We start from the raw sequence: 18,666 nt of genomic DNA, 5'->3' as shown, positions 1-18,666 counted from the left end.
AGACTTTGATCTAAAAACATACCTAAATATTTGATATTTTCAGAATGGGAAATAGGATTATCGGAAATATTCAAACGCGGTAGGATCCGTCTATGCCCGCGACTAAAAAGACAAAATTTAGATTTTGAGTGAGACACACTCAGGCCAAGTTCATCAAAGATCAAAACTACAGCGTCCAGGGCTTGCTGAACATTATTTTAAGATACTCCCATATTTTCAGAATGGGAAATAGGATTACCGGAAATATTCAAACGCGGTAGGATCCGTCTATGCCCGCGACTAAAAAGACAAAATTTAGATTTTGAGTGAGACACACTCAGGCCAAGTTCATCAAAGATCAAAACTACAGCGTCCAGGGCTTGCTGAACATTATTTTGAGATACTCCCATATTTTCAGAATGGGAAATAGGATTACCGGAAATATTCAAACGCGGTAGGATCCGTCTATGCCCGCGACTAAAAAGACAAAATTTAGATTTTGAGTGAGACACACTCAGGCCAAGTTTATCAAAGATCAAAACTACAGCGTCCAGGGCTTGCTGAACATTATTTTGAGATACATTAATATTCTTATGACTATGAAACAAAACAAAATCATCAGCAAATTGAGACCTCATAACATTTCGAATGACATTGCAAATTTTGTGCGTCGTAATATTAAAAAATAAGGGTGAACTCGGGTCACCCTGTGCTAATCCTATGTGTGTGTGTCTTTTTAGAACATAATTTCCATGCTCATCTCTAATAAACAAATTTCTATCACTTAAAAATGACCAGAAATATTTGCAAACTTTTTCTCCAATTTTAAGTTCGTCTAAAGTCTCGACAACTTTGTGTATCGAAATATTATTATAAGCGTTTTCGACATCCAAAAAACATGCCAACGTTGGAGTGTTTTGAGAAAATTCTATGTGTATTTGGCTAATAATTCTAACTAAGCTGTCTATACTTAAAATAGACCTACGAAATCCAACTGTGAAAGGTGATAAGATTTTATTTTTCTCCACGTACCACTCTACCCTTTTACATATCATAAGATGAAAAACTTTACAAATGCAAGAGATAAGCGAAATCGGTCGTAATTTTACAGCAGCAGTATGATGGTACTAGGTTTTGGGATAGAAATAACTTGTATATTTCGCCATTGGATAGGTACACAACTAGTTCGTAAAATAAGATTATAAATTTGAATCGGAAATCTCTTAGCCACATCGGGTGCATTATATATCATGGAGTAAAAAATTCCATCATCCCCAGGTGAAGTGTCTTTTTCCTTAACTGTATTATTTAATTCGGTAAGTGTAAAATCGCATTCCATCATAGAGTTCTTAGAATGAAATACACTAACAGTTCTTCCTGTCTCTCTTTAGAAACAAATGTTTTTTGCCGTTTGTAGCCCTTAAACCAACGCATCTTATTCCACATGGTGAATGCTGTAGTCGTTTCATCAATAGAGTCACAAAAATCCCGATAAGACCTTGATTTAGCTTCACTTATTTTTTTGGAGCAATCTTTAACTTTAGCCATAAATCTATCGTAATTAGCGGGCGTAGGGTTTTTCTAAAATTTGACAAATACAATCTACGTTGTGCTACAGCTAGTTGGTTTACTAGAGTTTGGTTCCAATATCGCTTAGGCTTAAAATTTCTAGTTGGATTAGAACATGACTTAATCATAGGTATACTTTCATCAGCTGCTTTATTAATCTGAGAAATAAAACAATCATATTTGTCCTGTAAACTCATAGCATTACTTTCTACTGTAGGGTTCGTAAAATATTGAATGAGTTTTTCTTTGTACAAATCTTAATTAGCCTGCCTCATATTACGTTTATTGATAACCCTCAAAGGTTCCTGATAATTCATTGACAACTTAATAATCAAATGGTCACTACCTAGGTTTTCATTCAGCACTTGCCAGTCGAAAGAAACAGCTATATCAGATGACACAAATGTTACATCCGGTGATGACTGTTGTAGATTACCATTTACCAACTTTACCCGTGTAGCTGAAGAATTATTATTTAAGGGCATAAACCCGTTATCTAATGCCGAGTCCCATAACTGAACCCCCCTCACATCTGACTTGTTTGACCATGTACAATGGTGCCCATTGAAATCACCGGCAATCAAAGTTTTATTAGGAAATTTCGAAAACAATTCTTCCCAATGTAAACATTCGGTACGAATAGATGATGGACAATAAACAGACACAATATTATGTAAATTAGAGCAATTGCTTATTTTAATACTAGCTGTCCCGGCAAACGTTGTTTTGCCATAAAATTATTTTCCCTATTTTCCTGCTTTTCTCTTGAAGGTTTTTCTGATTTTTTTTTCTATAGACCTCACGGAGCCCGAGACCTTTCCAACGAATGCAAAACCGTGGAAATCAGTTCGTGCGTTCTGGAGTTATAGCGCCAGGAAGGAAAACTGAAGGAAAATGTCGTGATTCTAGTGTTTCGCCATAAAGCAGGGAGCACAATGGCTCTGGTGGCGGAACCAATAATGGCAATCTTAGGTATTATTTTCGATTAATAAAAAAATTTCGAAAATTAATGTCTAAAACAAACAAATATAACAGTACAACTTTGTAGACATTTTACAAAAAATAAATACACTCCCGGGGGAGGCAACATGTGCGCAATAATCATCAAAACCTATTTTAAAAATGCTTCATAAAAATAAACATAATCAATAAGTAATAAAATAAGTCTTGTCTTCTAAATTACAAAATTATAAAAATTCCCGGTGGCTCTGCTGGTAATTTTCGCCGGTAAATTTGTCATGACCTTCTTCGCCCTGTGACTCCTGCAAGATGACGTCTCGTACTTTATCGTCTAGTCTTGCCGGTTCAGCCAGCTTCCGACGTAGTGTGCGGTGTGGCGGTCCGGCCGACGTTCAAATGTTTCGTATCAGAAATCTCGGACAATGTGCGGCCGGGTTAAAGGTCTCAGCAACCAGGCCATAAGCTCCAAAAAAAAAATAGTTGTTACACTATTTGACAGGATTGGACAAATGTTTGACATGTAATAAACAAATCAGCATCTATGGAAATGATAAAGTATTCATTAATCATTACACATATCGAGTTTTCATTGTTTTTAAGATGTATTCTGCTATTCGGGACGGAAACAAATCCAACAAATCAAAAACCATGGCAATCGGTCCAGCCGTTCTCGAGTTATAAGTGTTGTAACAAACACGACTTTCTTTTATATATATAGATGTAATAATTCTATTCCACTATTACCACTTACTTTAAATGAACTTACATAAGCTCGAATCGAGTGATGTACAACTACGGCTACACCACCATATGAATCATGACGGTCAGTTCTAAATATATTATATCCATTTATTTTAGTTTCTTTTCTTGGCTCTAGCCAGGTCTCACTTAGAATAGCTATATGGATTTTCGTTTGATTTAATAGCTCTCCAAAACACGTAATTTTAGGCAGAAGACTTTGGCAATTCCATTGAAAGATATTTAACGTATAATTATGAGATAAACTATCCATTAAATATATTCAAAATATTATCAATAAAACTTTCTTTCGATAAATAACGCATTAGAACCTTTTTGACTTCACCTACTAATAGCAACACAATATCATAATTTTTTTGTGAACCACTACATTCCGAATCCATTCATTCAATTTCCAGTCCATTCTTTCATTATTTTCTTTTTGACTATCCTCCGAGCTGTCTAAATCCAGATCCATTTGATCATTAATCGACTCTTGATTATCTTGATTATCACTTCTTTCCATTGTTATTCTTCCATCATTACTCTTATTTCCTTTCTTCTCACTTTTTCAGCTTTTACTATTATTCTTATGTACTTTTTGTTTATTTGTTTGAGTCTCCAAACCTGATGATACTTGCTCTTGATTACCTCTTAATGTACGACGTGCCGTTACACTACTATAAGACTCCTTATTAGGCTCTTAAGTAGTCTCTGCCTGTGAAGGAATGTCTGAGCTATCCAAAGTATGCCCATTATTTTCTTCCAAAGATATATTTTTAGGTTGACCAGCTAAATAAGTCAAAAGAGCATTACGATACGTAACATTATCCTTACTCATAATTTCTCGTATACTTTTTTCTTTTAAAAACAAGGGGCATTTTTTGTCCAACGTAAAATGAGGGCCTTTACAATTAAGACATTTATATTTCATAAGATCACAATTATGGTGACTACCACCACATTTCGGACATACAATTTTTTTTGTAGGACAAAGTTTGGTCATATGGCCAAATTTCCAGCACGCATAACACTGCGAAACTGGAAACACATAAGACTCCACATTGATGCGATAATCGTAGGCTCGAACGAAAGAAGGTAGTGATGAACTATTGAAGCAAAGACGAACAGTTTCGCTGTCTACCCATTTTCCTTCTGAGTTAATTCTTCTAAGCCGCTTAACCGATAAAATTTCCTGCTCACTTTGTAGTATCTTCATTAATTCCTCATCAGTCAACTCCAAATCAATTCCTTTAATAATTCCATAAGAACTGCTAGTTTCATAAGTCATTTGACTCTTTAAGTTCTGATTCCACAAATTTTGAAGATTTTAGTAATGCCTCAGCATTCTCTCTAGACGAAAATCGCACCAAAAGTTTATATAAACTCTTGTATTTAATTTTAGTAACATTTTTTATATTCTCTTCCTTAAGTAATCTCGCAAATGCCATCTGTTTTGGCAGAGGTTTTAAAGATGTTACACATATTTCATAAATATTTTCAGTTGACTCAGTTTGAACTTCACTATCCATATTTCCCACATCCTTAGAATTACTTCTTATCAATCTCCTTGGTTTTCTATAAACAACTTCAGTAAATTCATCTTCGCTGCTAACTTTTTCTCTTTCCTTCCTTTTCTCAACCTTTCTCGCGTTATAATTAATCTCAGCACTACTTTCCGACATAATTCCCGTTTCTAACACTTCATCCAACTCACGTACACATTCTACATCCTCAATTACATCGCTTATTTCACTGCTACACAGTACATTAGTCTCATTCCCCTCCATAAAGGAGAAAATAAAAAAAAGAGGGTAGTTACAAAACTCGCGATATCAATGAACCGAGTGTCTGCGCCACGACTGCACTCAACGGCCGATGCCGCGCAACTGAGAGGTCTATTTGATTAATTATTTTGTGTTATAAAAGTTGACCAATAGTGTTATGCTACTATAATACTGACAATGAACTTCTTATCTTTAGTCTAATTTCTTAGCTTGTTGAAGTCACTGTTGAGAAAAATCGATACCGCTGCAGCCAAATTATCAAGGCGTCACCTTAAGTGTGAAGGGGTAATAGATAAATAGACAGACAGATAGACACTCTCACCATTACGATATTATGTAGTATGGTTTTACTGCAGCTATAGTTTTTGATATCTCTAAGAGTGCAATTTTTAGCGACTGGGAGCTTAGGAGGGTAGAGGGAGGTAGAGAGTGGGTACTTGGTAGTATTGTATTTAAAAATAAATTATTTAGGGATCTTTTTTATCTATATTATAAAACTGTATCAAGCCTGCAGGTTTTTTGACAGAATTATAAAAAGAAAATCCACAAATCAAGCGACGACTAATTACACACGTAATTGAAACGGAATACTCTCGAGCTTGTCCCGACCTCTTGACCGGTCTATTTATTTTGTCTAAAATTAATTAACGTCTGACGTAATACACGTTAAATTATATTAAAGGTAAAAAGCTTGACGCGCAAAGAATATAACACGATGTACCCGTGATCTCACCTTATGGCTTCTATCATGAAAAAATAACAGTAAATACAATACATTACTCAAGACAATCGATATTTTAACACCAAAATACAGCTTGAAAAAAAAGAGTCTGCCGCGGTAACAGTTGAAACTAAAAAAATTTATTCATGGCAACATTTTACATTACAGCACTGGTACACATTGAGATCTAGACTACAGCTGCCCTAGCATAGTAGAAATGCGAAAGTATAGAAAAACTGCGGAAATAAATTGAAGGTGCCACGGCCGTTCCAATCATCACCGCGGCTAACCGCGACCGACAAATATTCAAATAAAATGCCACTTTTTAGACTATAGTCCTAAAATTCAAATAAAATCCTACTATATGACATACACCGTAGTCTATGGTGGTATTATATTTGATTTTTCGGAAAGTAAAGATCGGAACGGCACCTTCAGTTTATCTCCAAAGTTTTTCTATACTTTCGCATTTCTACTGTGGCCGTGCTAGGCCAGCTGGAGAGAGCCTTATATCGGTGTATAAGCGTGAAAAGCGTGTCAAGAGTTAGTCAGTCATAACCACGTCGTAACAAAGGATTCGGTCTGAATATTATTAATTTTCATGTAATAAAAGTGTTATAGGTCTACCAAAATCTGATGGCAAAAAGTGAGAAAATAAATTGACTCGAGCAATAATGGGGTAATTGGGATAAAACATTTTGATTCTTTTTTTCCTTATAGCGGCTGATTTTGTGTGTTAAACATGCAAATATAAAAATTTATCCAATGATCAAGGATATTTTTTGAAAACCTGCCGTCAAAATTTGCCATCAGAAGAATCTGATGGTAAATTTTGAATAATAATATGGCTAAAAACATTGCATAGCTTTTTACGATATGTTTGAGAGATGCACATTACTTGAACTATAGTTTATCGATATCATAAACTAATTAATGACATTCTTTTCCGGATTAAAATACGCTTCGAAATGAGCAACGAATAGAAATATTCAAGAAGATACACGCACATTACGGCTATGAAAACAAGCACAAAATGGCCACGCGATAGCGGGCTAAGACTCCTTAAATTATATTAAGTATATAATATTAAATATACCAGCATAAATACAAATTGTATCTATGCTAACTATATTGTATAGACTATATTTTATGTCAAAAGTACATTCAAGGCTCAAGCGTAGTGTAGGGTTGCATTTTAAAATAAAAAAGAAAAGAAGCCTTATTTCAAACCTACTCTTTTTTGCCAAGCTGTATTAATCAAAATTAAAAAAAAAAATTGATCAAGGTTATCGAATCCAAGTAGATCAGCTTGAGAGGTACCTGCATTATATCCATAGACACTGGGTACAAAGTCAGGTTATAATAGCGAAACATATGCCGTTGATATGAAAGTCATATCACTCTTAATAGCCTGTAGATTATGTGCAATAAAACCATGATACTAACACAATAGACATTCTGTCTACTCTGATACTAACGACGCTCGGTAATCTTCGTTATTATCTTTGACATTGGTCTCTAAGGGTGACATTTTTAAAAGAAAAATAGAAATCTACGAAAATGACAGACGCGACGTGTGAAATTATTCTCGTAAGCAATTGGGATTTTGATACTGCTTTAATTAAGTATATTAATATAATTGTCATAATATTATGACACGAAATTATACGTGAGGTTAATTAGTTTTACTATTCTCGTAGTATTAAATATTTATCATGATTTATATTATACATAATATTGTAGTATGATTTCTTGTTGATTTTGTACCTAATTCATACGTTAGGGTGTGTATGAGCCCCCTGTATAGAGTTCACTGTGAAAGTAATAGCGCTTCTTTCTTCTTCAAGAGAGACTTCAAAGTATGCAATTAACCACCATTCCTGATAAAAAATAAGCTATTAGCTCATATTTTTAGCGCAAAACATACTCATTAGCTTTGTCCACACTGTGCCATTTTTGTTCATCAAGGGCATGCGTCATAGCACAGTCAACAGCGTACGTGAGGCATGCCCGCAACGCATGCGCTCTGACCGTATCCAAAACTTTTGCTTAGTTTTATTTTTTCTGGAATTTCTTATGACCAAATAAGCCGCACATATTCCACCCAGTAAAATGTTCTCGTCGCACATGTAACAAAGCTGACAGACACTGCAACTGAACAAAAGTGAAAGTGTTGGCGTTGCGTTCGTTAACGCATTCAATTACTGAAAGTGCCAAGCCACAATAGACATAACGACCGGTAGTTCGACTGCAAAGAAACGGACAGGTTTCAATATCTGTCAAATTCGTCGGGTTTCACTAGGATTATGAACGGAATGTGCCTCGCGCTGGCTGATATAATTTATTTTTAAATATTTAAAATAAAGATTTCAAATTTGGATTCTGACAATTTTAATCGCATGTGATAAAACACAAACAACAATATGACCAAAGAGGAACACATCCAATGAATATGTCATAGTTTTAAATTCGTAGGTAACAAGTTAACAACCCTAGCGACGATTTTCGTCATAATAAGTCAAATTTAAAAATTTCAACATCAGTTCTAAGTCGGCATACACTATAATTCTGTCTACTCTGGCCAAACGAAAGTTGAATACAAAGAAGATGACGAAAATTAAAGACGAAAGCGCATAGTGTGGACTCTGGTGTGGACATAGCTTATGATAGCTAACGAAAATATGTCATAAGCCACTAAATAATTAAAAAAAAACTTTTAATAGTAGCCTGTAATAAATTTTTCCAGTTCGTTTCAAGATAGGTTCACACTTTATACTTTTCTGATAACATTATTTCAAAGTTTGTTCTTATCTTTCTAATGGACTGGAGACTTACCGTACACATTTTAGGAATAGACCATTAGCAGTTCGTAGCAATGTGATTTTACCTTTATACCGAGTTCGATCTTTATTCATTGCAGGCATTAGTCAGTCTAGAGTCTAGACCTTAACTTAGAAACGCTTCTGTGTTCGAAATGTGATTGGACATTAGAATCTCTTGAGACAAAGAAAGAGAAGCGATTATTCAGGAAATTGTGAGTAGGTACAATAAAATAAACCTTTATACCACGATAAGATGAAAAGTAGCCAATATGTTAATCCATAACATAAACAAAATCCAAAGAAGATTATAATAATATTGCATTAAAAATAAAACTAATTTTACTCATAAAAGATTATACGTGCTTCATAATATTATGCATATGAGTGCCAAAGAAATCCGTATTCAAAATTTTCGCTCCTACATCTTGCTTGAGTGCGACGCGATTATAAAAGGTTTAATGGGGTGTAGAGGAAAGATCGCCTCTTTACATAGAGCTCAACGAAAAATATTATTAAAATTACTTATCACAGAAAAGAAAAATTTTCAAGTGCTACTACTATTATTATAATGATACTAGATGTCCCGCGCGGCTTCGCCCGCGTAAATTAGAAATTTTACAGAATCCGTAGGTACATTTTCCCATAAAAAATATTTCCCCCGTTTTTCCCACATTTTCCTGAGTTTCTTCTGTCGTATTAGTCTTAGAGTAATAATATAATATAACCTTCTCGATAAATGATCTATCTAACACTGAGATAAGTTTTTAAATCGGACCTGTAGTTTCTGAGATTGACGCGTTCAAGCAAACATACTCTTCAGGTTTATAATATTAGGTAGATATAGATTTTTTTTAATTATCGCTTGACAAACTCGAGTCTCGATCTAAAAGACTATGAAATGGTATAATATGGTAGTGATGATGATGATGATGATGATGAAGAATGTAATTTGCATAGTACCTAGCATATGCTTTCTGTTCTTAAAACAACGCCGAAACTCCCAAACTTGTATCTATAAAGAATCAGGAATTCTCTCAGCACCTTCCGAACCACGGTATACCAGGTATATCTCGGTGCAAAATCTTACTTGTTGGTAGCATATGCTTAGAATACTTCTCACGAAACCGAAGTCACCATTTGTTTCCCTATAAGTTTTGAGGAGTTCCCTCGATTACTTATGGGTCCTTCATCAGATCACCACTTTTCTGAATATAATACCAAATTGGGATGATACCCTATATACCAAAAGAAAAATTTTGAAAATCGGTTAACAAACGGCGGAGTAATCGTTGAATATAAGAAAACGAACATAACACCTCCCCCATTTTGAAAGTCGGTTAAAATTGTAGCCTATGTGTTATTTATTTAATATTTTAATCAGCACATGAATTGAATAACAATTTTTTTTTTCAAATTAATCGTAGCACCATCTGTCAGGACAAACTAAAATTGAAATAGAATAATATTGAATGCGATGATAGCGCCGACCGCCGGATCTAATGGAAAACATTCCAAAATCAACAACTCCTTATAAATAAGAAATTAATTGAAAAAACATTTTCCAGTAGACCAAACTGTAAATCTAAACCATTCTCGAATCTCCACGAACACACACAAAAAATTTCATCAAAATTGGTCCAGTCGTTTAGGAGGAGTTCAGTCACATACACACGCACACAAGAAATATATATATTAAGATTATGAAGATTGGAGACGATAGATAGCTGGATGTATCCAACTATAGATTTTATTATGAAGTACTTACAAATATTTCTTTATTCAATTTTAGATATTCATTATGGGATATTATTAAATGCACATCAGAATATTTTTTCAGCACACTACCTTAATTCCGCTAATTAACTGAATGCATACCAGCAAAACTAATGCTGATCAAAAAAAATAAATCGATCTATAATGTAAAAAAAAATATACTTACAATTATTGCTTGAGTTTAAACTTTAAATATGAAAAATGTTGTGACTTACGTCGTGCCTTAAACCACATCGTATATCACGTAAAGTTCGGGGTATAACGGCATTTGAGTAAACAACTTTAATTCAAACAGATTTGCGCTAAGGGATTAGAAGGATCGAAGACTAATCCTAATAGGATTACTGCCGTTAGGCAAAATTGTTACACTATCTACGTTGCTTACATTCCTTACTATTTATATTCATATAACTATTTTATAAAACTTTAACAAAAATAAAAGTTTAAAAACTCGAGTAAGCAATACTATTTAAACTTTTATTAAATTGGCTAGACAGAAATAAAAATATGCATAATATTATACAGGGTGCAATTAAACCTTCCTGCCAAATTTTGATATATCGATCCTTGTTAAAAATAAAAGTACACGTATTTTTTTTTATTTATAATCACTCAGTACTAAAATGTTGAGAAATAGCTTCCGGAAGTTATCCTAAAAACACTACAATTAATGGACACGATGCGTCGCCCGCGCGCGCGCCTCCCCCCGCGTTACCCCCGATCATTCCCCCGCGCCGCTAGTGACCGTTCTGCAACGTTTTTAAACGGGATAAAATATATCATTGAAAAAAAATAACACCCAACTTTTTTGGTTAAGTGGACTCTCCTAACGATACTTAAGCCCTGGAAAAAATTTGGCAGGAAGCTTTAATTACACCCTGTTAGAGCTGTAGAGCTACGGTGCTTGTAGCTACCGCAACACTATAGTGTTGCGGTAGTTTTGGTCGTATCTAGATCTGCAACTCTGCCTTAAGGTGACGCGAAATAAAAGAATTTCTTATTCAAATGAAAAAAAAAGAAAAGAAATGTTTTATGTAAATAAAACCAAACCAGAAAGATAATAATCGGCAAATTACTTCATTTCGTGATAGCATCTTTCGGTGCTCGAACGAAAGAATATTGTTCAAAATGAAGTCACAATCACGATCACTTCACCGTGCTGAGATAATTTCGACAGAATCCTCACTATTATAGATATCCAATATTTACATACTTGATTGTGCATTGTTTGAACGGTTTTCTGTCAGAAATAATAATTTCGTTTAAATACTAAGAACTGTAATTGGGAAAAAAATGAAAAATAATTTTATAACAAAGTGTACCAAATAAAGCATACCAAAGTACCAAATAAACCAAATACTATAAGCATTTATAACTGAACTAAGTAAAAATATAACATTTTTATATATTAAATATTATGTATAATCGGGTAATATAATATACTAGACGTTCCACGCGGCCTCGCCCCCATAAATGAGAAATTTTACGGAAACCGTACATTTTCCCGCAAAAAATAGCCTATCTTCCTTCACGTCATGGTCTACTCTACATCTTTGCCAAATAACTTAAAAATTCATCCAGTAGATCGCGAGATAAGCGCCTTCAAATAATTTTACTGGTATTTTCCACATTTTCCTCTGTTTCTTCGCTTCTATTAGTCTTGCTCGATAAATGAGTCATCTAACAACGAAAGAATTTTTCAAATCGGACCACTCGTTCAAACAAACAAACTCTTCCACATAATAATATTAAGTATTGATTTTAATATATAAAATATTACCCGATTACGGCGAAGTCAAAAGGAATATATTATTATAAATATTGCTTTTGGCGTCGCCGTAATCAGGTTAAAAAACAGCGAATGGAAACCAAAGAACAGAATTACATTACTGACGCGATGCGACCTTCAAATCTCGAAAATATCCCCCAATTATGGGGAAAAATAATAACTGGCCATTAATTAAAGTACGAAAATGTGAACGTCAACAGACGACATGATAGGGGCGAGGTAATGTGATTGGCTTACATCATTACTGCCGCCCGCTCATATTTAACTTATTGGTTGGACTACCCAACACCCATTTTATATTGATTTTGTCAGGCAAGATGATCCACGAATCATATTATGTTTCTCTAGTATTGAATTTCGACATGAAAAAATGAATAAAGTAACTCTAAGGGCCAGGCAACAACACTGCGTTGCGGCGTCGCATCGCGTCGTATAAATTTACGACGCCGCAGAACGCATCGTGAAAATTTCCGATGTAAAGAGTGCAATACATTAAATTTTTGCGTTGCGACATCGCATCGCATTTCTGTGCGATGTTGTTTTTGCGATTCGACGCCGCAACGCAGTGTTGTGGCCTGACCCTGGTTGCTGCACTCAGTGATGATTATACAAATTGATTTCATGATTATTTGAAGAGTTTGACATATAATAATATATGGGGCTCAAGTAAAAAATCTTTATTTAATTAAGTACAATTAATTTGTTTCTGAAGGCAGCAGCAATGATTGTATTATAGTGCACATGCTCGACGAAACACTTTCAATTCAGACAATATTGATTAAATCCTCATTCAAATTAATCATTATGACTTATTTAGTTAATCAATCATTCCCATGCACCATATTTCATATTGCTGATTAATGATGAAAATTTGTGTTCAATTATTTGCACAAACCGGAATACATCGGTTCTCCATTATTGTGTTACATTCGATGTTCTTCATGAATATGAAATATGATTAACACTTTATAATAATTTTCATTATTAAGTTTTCTACATGCACTGGTGCGCTATTTAATACTAGCATTCCTTTATTTATGTCATCTCTTCAAGTATATTTTAGCGGTAGTAACTCTGGTATATAGAAAATACTTAATATAGTAAAAAATTTTTTCTTCATTCATTTTATGTAACAAAACAAAATAATTTTTATCATAGACATAAGAAAGCAATTCAAAGTTAGAAACAATAATTCAGAAGTTACTAAAATTGCTCAGCCATGCGTAACGGTTGACCTTTATGATATCATAACTTCTCTTATACGCTTAATTACAGAATTATTATTGAGAAAAGGAGGACGGGTAGAAATATATGGGAAGTGTACTCACCAGGAAAATGTACTGTTCCCACGCGATATACGAATTTTGGCGCAGCTGAGTTGCGGGTGTCTTCTAGTACTCAATAATTCTTAATATTTTTCTATTATACCAAATACGGTGTTCTATAAAAATGAGGTCTGGTTTTGTAATACAGTTTGATAGAATACATAATTATTTTTAATGTAGGTTTGTGAGATCAGATTCTTTTAACGACCGAATCGCTATAAGTCAGAAGTATCGTAAAATGCCAAAAACTCCTGCGTAGCTTGGCTTGGTTTCAATGAAATTGATCACTTACACCGAAACACCAAAATCAGTGTATAAGTTTTATATAGTAAAATTTAAAATTTTATATTTATATTTGTTTTTTCCCGGAAAATTATTGCGCTAAAATTCGGCTATCGCGAAGGAACCGTACATATTTCAGGAATAAAAAACTATTATGTGTCCTTTCTTGGTGCTTTAATTGTATATTATCATCAATGTCGCTTCTGCAGTTTAAGAGTGAAGGCTACAGCCAAACGAGCGCAATTTAGTGAGTTGTGAGTCGCAGAATTTCTGCCGCGTAAATATCTTTTCATACAAATCATGACGCACAATTGCGCTCGTGTGAATCAAACAGGACTTTTGTATGAAACTGGATGCAGCAGAATTTCTGCCAGCCGAAATTCTGCGAATCACAACTCACAAATTACGCTCGTTTGGCTTTACCCTAAGAGTAGGTCAAAGACAGTGAGTCCGTGATATTATAGACACACATTTTTTTAAATATTATTATTATTATAGATGGATCAGTTGATGAAAATGACCAAAAGAATCCCATTTCAAAACAAAATAACCTATTGACGTTCCAGGTTTCAAAGTCATACAGTTTCATGAATGGACATATTATTAAAAGGAGGCTTGTAACTATACTTGTTACAAAGGTAATTTGCCAGGGCAAGAATAGAGATACGTCCCTTAGTGATGTCTGATGATTTTAAAGAAAGGATGAAAAGATGTTATTTAAAGATGAAACGATTTTCTTTCATGTATTAGATGTTTGGGAACTTTTAATCAAACTTGCTAAAAGGATGGAAAGGTGAAAAATCAAACTTTGTAAAACTTTTTTCTCTTTTTATTAAATAATATCAATTTATAAATGGGCAGGCTTTGTTGTTAAAAATACGCGACGCCAGAGAACAGAATGCAATAAAACTACCTTTAAAGTTGGACTACAGAAGTCTCTTGCTACTTTATTCATCGCTTTTAAGCTGGAGCGAAGCACTTTTGCATAACTTAGATATTTATAATGGTCCTTGGGCAGGAAGAATAAATGCGATAGTCCGATGCGATGACTTGGGCCAAGAGCTCCAATTAAAATTAGTAGGTAGCAATACTTGTTATTGTTTCCCAAATTCATTCGCTTCTTTTATAAGTTACCTACTGTATCAATAGACTGTGTCACAGAAATCGCGGTAGCTTTAACGTATCCGTAATAATTTTTGATCAAATTATGAGCGTTGAAGCTCTGCGGGGCTAAAATGGTCGCTTTGGAGAATCATAATTATTATGAATCAAAATATGATTAATTTTTTTTTATCGCAAAATGGTCACTCTGCGTGCAATTCATGTCTAGTAATTCGTACTAATTTGACATTCGTCCGTTTGACAGTTTGGCCACAGTATAGCAAGCCATATTGCTATACTGTGGTTTTGACAATTATTTATTTGCTGAATTGATTGAGAGGAATTGCTACATGTGAGTTGTGACCCACATGTGACCATTTTAGTCCCGCTGATCTAAGCTTATTACTCTGAATTGTCAATAAAATATTATGATGTTTCTTGTGAGGCTTACAATAAAACAACTTAACAATTCTCAGAAAATCTGTTCAAAGAGAATAATGCCTCGACGTCGTTGATATAAGCTATCGTACATTTTCAGTTTCACAATCTATACGTAGAGTTTGTATAATATGCCTTACTTATCATATATTATTATGTTACACGAGCTTTTGCCCGCGGCTTCGCTCGCATTAAGGGGGCGACTAACCCTAAAGTTTCGATTTTATAATTCATTTCTATACTTGAAAATAAGCCCCGAATTGTTTCATTTTCTAAAATTAGTTACTACATTATATTTCCGAGAATTCGATCTGAGCAAAAACACGATATCTTAAAATTTTTCCGATAGAAAAAAATCACAAAGATGCAGCTAATTTTCACGAATTTTTCATTTATTGCCATGACCGTACATTGAACTAAGTTAATATTTTAACACATTGTATAAAATTCTACCATTGAGAGATCGACCTAGCGGATTTTGAAAATGTTTTATATTTATTGAGTTATTGAGAAAAAACTTATTTGGCGATGAGTCCGCGTCGTTCTTTTTGCCTGGCATAATTATGAAAGACGGGTGAGTGTGAAGAGAGAAGGACGATGTTTGATTTTTGGGGTTAGTCGTCCTCTTAAGAAGTATTATTATATTTACAAACTTTCGCCTCTATTTTAACCCCTTGGAGGTGGAATTGATCAAAATCCTTTCTTAGGGGATGCCTACGTCATAACATCTGCCTGCATGCCAAATTTCAGCCCGATCCGTCCAGTGGTTTGGGCTGTGCGTTGATAGATCACTATGTCAATCAGTCACCTTTGAGTTTTATATATATAGATTATTGTATAAAGTTTTATCGTATACTAAACGGAGTGATGACACTGCAGGTTATGTTTCCACATAAAAAATTCACTATAAAAGCAGAAGTGACTAAGTGACTAAGGCTTTAGTAGGCCTTTACTTTTTTCTTTCTATAAAAAATACTATGCTCCATCTCATTTTTACTTTTTAAAGTTTTTCTATGCAAAGATTTAAAAAAGTAACTATTTCAGACTTCACTTGAAAACTTTTCAAAGACTTGCGTTAGTATTGCTACCAAGCGATAAGAACTTTTACTCGATAAAAAAATCTAAAACAACGACGATTTGTTTTATAGGACTTACAGGGATCCAATATAATTTTGACAGTTCGATTACTATTAATATTTTACAGGGTATTCATTGGATAAGATTGGATACATGTTTAGTAATTATAATATTTTCGATTCAATATCAACGAGAAATACGGCTTGCGCGCACCACGCCTGACGCCACGTTGCATCAGTGTCCATCAAACAGCGCTATACACATGGCTTAACGCCTGCAGATCCTATCAGCAGCACTTAATTTTATCATAAATTGGAAACCATTTGAGTCAATAATATAATAATATCTATGGCCGCTACACACCACGTCAGTCTGGCCCTGTGCTAAGTATACCCAAAGGACTTGTGTTACAGATACCAGACAACGGAAATATATTTAATACTTTATACTACACCTATATTTAAGATTTTTATTAGATTCAGATACACATATTTAATACACACCCATGACCCAGGAACTCTTGAAAACTTTTTGTTCCGTCGGCGGGATTCGAACCCGCGACCCCCGGCTTGAGCTACCAACACGCCCACCAACTGAGCCACAGAGAGATAAAAATATACACGTAGGTACAGTTTTATTCTGGAATATCATTAAAATAAAATTAAATTTTATTTCAATTCCTGTCACGCACTTAGCCTGGAGCTGCATCATAATATGACCGGGGCTTCACGAGACTAGGTATTTAATGATCCCACAATATTTGAGTGATATTAACGCTGAACACCTACGTCCGAAATTTGTAGGACCGATAATAATAATCGGGCGTGTATGCAATTTCATATAATTCTATACTACGTGACACCCGTTGCGCCAAAATTCGTTTACCGCATGGGATCCACGTACATTTTTCCTCAACAAAAACTATCCTATACATATCCTTTCCCAGGACAAATCAAATTTTATCTAAATCGGTTCAGTTCTTATAATAATATATTTATATGTGGGAGAGCCATGCTTCGGCACGAATGGGCCGGCTGGACCGGCGAAATACCACGTTCCCACAGAAAACCGGCGTGAAACAGCGCTTGCACTGTGTTTCGCCGAGTGAGTGAGTTTACCGGAGGCCCAATCCCCTACCCTATTCCCTTCCCTTCTCTACCCTCCTCTATTCCCTTCCCTTCCTTTCCTTACCCTCCTCTATTACCCTGTTCCCTCTTAGAAGGCCGGCAACGCACTTGCAGCTCTTCTGATGCTGCGAGTGTACATGGGCACGGAAGTTGCTTTCCATCATAAAATAATAATAATAATAGCAACAATGTAAAGAAGAATGTATCATTAATCACATATGCATGAAATATAATATATTGAATAATAACAATCATCTAAAAAGTTCAATATTATTATATAGTTAACGAAAATAGTTGGATTTACCTAAATTACATTGGTTACAAAATAGACTTGAGCATTCTGTGACTGAAAGCCATTTCGCATTCATATCGTCGATTGCTTTTAATAAATTGCTTCCTGCTTTTAATGTATTTCTGATAATTCACAATGACTATTATCAACCGAATACCAGTGAAGTGACATTCTACGGTGGAAATACGCTATGTCATCTAGGGCATAGTAATTACTTGTTAGACAACGATTATGTGACGATTACATGGTCAGTCTAGCAACAGTTCTGTCTATCAGTTTGGTCAGAATGACGGGAAAATGATCGTCCAACCGGTTGATTGACGGACTGATTATTTCTTTAGTACTTTTCAGCCATCGTACTGGCGTCAGTCTTAGATTGATGAACTGAGCGCATAACCTTTTACTTACAATTTCATTTAAGTTTTTATAAAATATTATTATATCGTAACCTCTTTTTGTTGATAATCGGGTTGATGCATAGACTTATTTATATACTGCATATTTTCGGATATATTTTCTGAAAGTTCTTGTTCGAGTGTCAAGTGTTGTGTTCAGTGTTCCAGTTTATTCTAGTATCCTTCCTTACGAGTCCCTTGTGACAGGTCTGTTTAATCAAATTGTTAGTAAAAAAGCGGATATTTTATTAACGGCCGGGTCGCCCGGAGTCTGGACCGGTAAACATCCGGGCATCTGCGTGGGCGGCGACCGTGACAATTGTCCTGTCAGCTCAGTTTCTACTTTATAAAATGTAACGCTAATATTCTTTGCAAAAAGTATCAGCAAGTCTTTTCTTTATTCGCTACGTCACGTCGTTACATTACTACGCGTTACTTTGCCACGGTTTGCGTTCATCTATTCTATAATATAAGTGCATTGAGTTACATTT

General features: G+C 34.7%; 1 pseudogene; it reads right to left on the bottom strand.

The window, feature by feature from the left end:
• Positions 1-3,949: 3,949 nt before the first annotated feature.
• LOC121727086 lies at positions 3,950-5,036 on the bottom strand (annotated as a pseudogene).
• Between the last annotated feature and the right edge of the window lie 13,630 nt (positions 5,037-18,666).

The sequence above is a fragment of the Aricia agestis genome, chromosome 5, assembly GCF_905147365.1.
Source record: "Aricia agestis chromosome 5, ilAriAges1.1, whole genome shotgun sequence".
Taxonomy (NCBI): domain Eukaryota; kingdom Metazoa; phylum Arthropoda; class Insecta; order Lepidoptera; family Lycaenidae; genus Aricia; species Aricia agestis.
Note: the sequence above shows the minus strand (reverse complement) of the source record. Positions and strands in the feature narration are given on the sequence as shown.